Raw genomic sequence first — 3,914 nt, 5'->3', positions numbered from 1 at the left:
GAAACACGCGGAAATTCATAAACAATAAAAGAACAATAATATGAGGAACTGAGTGATTGCATATCATCGTGGTGAATATAATAGATAGTATATGTAAAAAACATAACATAGGTACGTAGCTCTCACAGTATTCGTAACATCAGTATCAACCACCAGTTATATGATATGTATGTAAAGGATTACACAAACAGATTAAGTGTAATAAATCCACAAAGCACAAAGATAATCAAAATAACGTGTTGTCTGTTTGTCCGCCAATCTTGTACCCAAGTTATCTGTTCCCCCTGTTTTCGTAAATGTTTTGGTAAATACATTCGTTAACGAAATATCCTCGAAAAGATTTACGAGATTCCAAATTATTTCGAGGATAATTTGTTTTTGTTTTGATTCTGTTTGTTTACATTTTGAATGAACCCTGTCATAAAATGAATCGGAACCATGTTCATCGAATGTAGATAAACAAAAGTTCACTATCCTCGAAAAACCTATGTTTCGATAAATTTTTCGAGGATAGACATGCAAAATGTAAACAAATATTCGAGGACAAGTTTTTGTCAATGTATTGCGTCTTGTCGTGTCTCGTCATGTGTGTTCGGGAGTTCCTCTATTCTTGTATTTGCTCTTTTCTCTCCTGATTTTGCTTTGCTTCTCTTCATGTTCGTAGACTCTTCGCGTTGTGTGGTGGTATGTTTGTGTGTAACAACGGAACTTTCGCTGCAAGGTTGGAGGGGGTGGGCGTCGAGTGTGTTGTTTATCAGCTGTGATCTGTGCGTGTGAAACTTTTTCGGTGTGCTGAAACGGGTGAGTAAGAGTAAGATTAGAAACAGAATGCCGTGTGCATGTATACCTCAGCCTGAAGACTGAACCACCAGACTTGCTCAGAGCAGGAATGAAATACACGTAATATAAATTGGAGCGTGGTACGCTTGCGCGTAGCAGATCATGGTGTGGTTAAGAAGAAAAAAAGAAGCAGTGCTACAGTTGTACTAGACGCTGGAATGGCTTGTATCGGTTGAAATTTTCTTATATTTCAGATTCAAAAATCTGTTTGCTCTACAAAGTCGATGAGTGCATCTAATCAGGTAAATATAATTATATGCTTTTATCCCAGCTATCTGGCTTATAGTTTTTTTGCCTTTTAGTTCTGCAGCGCCATGGTGAACGTTGGGAGGTGTTGGCACGGAAGACGGAGCGGGAAAAGGTTCACGACAACTATGCGGTGAGGAGGATATCAACGGATTGTGCATTTACAGTTAGCGGGTGAGCACACGCTGTACCTCGTAGGAGAACCTGGCCATGGGTATCGGAGAATGCATATCGTATGCCGGAATCGTGCTTGGCCTTGAACACTGACTCTGCTCAATCACGGGTTCCAAATTGGTCATTACGTTACCGGCGGCTTGCCAGCAATCAGCATTGGGTGTTCTTTTTCCGTTCAGTTCTTCCTACCGTCCTTCTGTGTATAAAGTGCCTTCCATTAACAGTAAGTTTGATCAATCATCATTCTACACAAATTTGTTTGCTTTTATTTAAGATCAATTTTGCATCCTTTAGTCTCCCGACAGCAATGGTTGCTTCTAGCACGGATTATGATGGTGCTGTTGCTGAAGAGGAATGTTGTGTTGCCTGGTTGCACTGGACAGGATAGTCAGTGCGATAGTGTTAGGTGCTAGAAATACAAGATGTAAATATAAAATGATTACTTTACATGTTAATACAGAAGAGGTGATTATATAGGTTATAGAATTACGGCTTTTACTTACTAATAAAAACATGAACGAGCGAAATGCATCACGTACATATTGCGCAGCTGAACCAGGCAAAGAAATGCTCCAGTGTCGTCCCCATTTTTGTCCGGAACATGGTTAATGTAGTAACGGTATTTGAAGGCATATCCTGAGCCGATCCCTATGACGATCGAAAGATCCGCAGCATCCTTTCTTATTGACGAAATCATTGCCTGCATAAATTGCTCAAAACAAATCGCACGACTTGAAACCTAATAAAATTTTCCGCAACATTTATTGGCGGAAAAGAGATTTTGATCAACAATCATACAGTGAATAGAACGAAGACGATCGGCTTCGTTAACCTCTCCCTCTCTTCTAATCAAATCACGCATGAACTCTTACCCCTTCTCCATGAGCAACCAGACCAAAAATCAGCGATCAAAGATACAGGGCTCGCCTATTCACTTTGCGATGCGAACGGCATATTTTGTACAAAGTGTTTCAATTTGTTATATACATTTTTTCGACAAAACCTACCGTCTTGACAATAAAATCATATCGAAAACCATGTGAAAGAGATCGATGAACTAAAAACACTCTGGGATTGAATGAAAATACTCAAACGAACTGTAAAACAATAATGACGGTATAATATATACCGTTTGTATCGTAAAGTAACGAGACAAACCCTGTACGAGTGCACACATGCCCATACACATATTCACCTAAACAAGGTGAATCTATAGGCGTAAGCGAGATGGGTATAATAATAAAAGGAGAGCAAAATGTAAACATTTTGGTCATCATGAACCAAACTCGAGTGTGTGACGAATCATCCATGAGTGCGAACGGAAGAGGTGTATAAATAGAAAGAGAGGGGGATATTTATCCTCTAAAATTTCCCCTTGGGTAGTGACGATAATCTGTCAGTTTTATTATACATCCAGGTTTGTACCAAGGTGTATGTATTTAGAAGGTGGATTTTTATCGATTTGACAGGGCGACATTTTAGTCGAGTTATGTCAGAGTTTGTTTACAAAAACATATGGTATGGGGCTACCAACATGAACAAACAGCCTCGATTCTCAGTCCTTTGAGCAATTTCGCTAATTTATGGGTCATCTTCGCATATTAAGTGTTGTCCCACAGACGATTGACGATATTTGGTTGCATTTTTCGTCAAAGAATCGCAAGCGATACCACCACCGGCGCCTCCTCCGACGCTGCCGTCACTCTTCTCAATACCCTTCCCCTTGATCACCACGGAACTGTTATGTCAGGTCGAGAAATGTCAATTTGCTCTAAACAACTCTACCTTCTATATCTACATACCTTGGTTTGTACATGTATTGAGCGCTGACGTTTAACGTTTGACAGTTGACGTTTGCTGACCTAATCATACAGTATGCTTATTCGCATATGTTTACATAAGTAAGGATAAAAACAAATATTTATTTTTAACTTTTAGAATTACATTACTTTTGTGTGTATTGCATGTGTTTTATAGAGAAAAAATATACCTACAATTTTTAAGAAAAGAAAAAGGAAGATAAAATAATTTCAGTGAAACGATGCAATTATTTAACGATTTAACGAACCCCCGTCGAAGCCATAGCCACAACAATAGAACCGGACCAAAAAGCCTACAACACATACATACCCACGCAATAGAAATGGACAACAACCATCCATCTTCCGTCACAACGGAGCACTTGGTGCTATGCACAGTCTTGAAAATCAAGTATGTTTTCATTTCAAAGTGCGAAGGTATGCCATTAAGTGTCCAGAAATAAATATAAATCTTCAGGCAATACATCAAAAGTAATGTAATATGAACAAAAGTAAGTTACTTTTTTCAAGATCTATCTTTAAAAATGATTGAGTTAACGCACGGTGTCCGGGAGAAGTGTTTTAAAAAAAAACTTAACTTTATTTCCATCGACCGGCGGAGTTAATAACCGTTCGGATTAGCGTCTGAGTATCAACTGAACTGTTTGGATGGATGCTGGTGCGCTGGTCCGTGTTGAATTATGCTGCGTGCTGAATAATGCTGCGTTGCAAATTATGTTGTGCGCGCTGCTTTGTGGTTTGTTTGTTTATCGGTCGTGCGTGGTTTGTTTGTTTATCGGTGGCGCGTTCTGCTGCGTGGCGTTTCTCGTGTTGCGCTGTCGTCTTAACTCCTTA

At 39.3% G+C, this 3,914-nt stretch overlaps 1 long non-coding RNA gene across 3 annotated transcripts; it reads left to right on the top strand.

The window, feature by feature from the left end:
* The first annotated feature begins 288 nt into the window (after positions 1–288).
* On the top strand, positions 289–1,787 carry LOC118503144. Of its 3 annotated transcripts, none has more exons than XR_004905139.1 (4): positions 289–304; positions 665–1,082; positions 1,143–1,483; positions 1,555–1,787. It is a non-coding gene; the product is annotated as an uncharacterized LOC118503144 (long non-coding RNA). The 3 variants fall into 3 exon arrangements; XR_004905140.1 differs by lacking the exon at positions 289–304 and having other exon boundaries at positions 594–801; positions 1,035–1,082; XR_004905138.1 differs by lacking the exon at positions 289–304 and having other exon boundaries at positions 597–1,082.
* Positions 1,788–3,914: the final 2,127 nt, after the last annotated feature.

This window comes from Anopheles stephensi, chromosome 2 (assembly GCF_013141755.1).
Source record: "Anopheles stephensi strain Indian chromosome 2, UCI_ANSTEP_V1.0, whole genome shotgun sequence".
In the NCBI taxonomy this organism is placed as follows: Eukaryota; Metazoa; Arthropoda; class Insecta; order Diptera; family Culicidae; genus Anopheles; species Anopheles stephensi.
The sequence above is the reverse complement of the archived record's forward strand: the minus strand, read 5'-3'. Positions and strand labels throughout refer to the sequence as shown.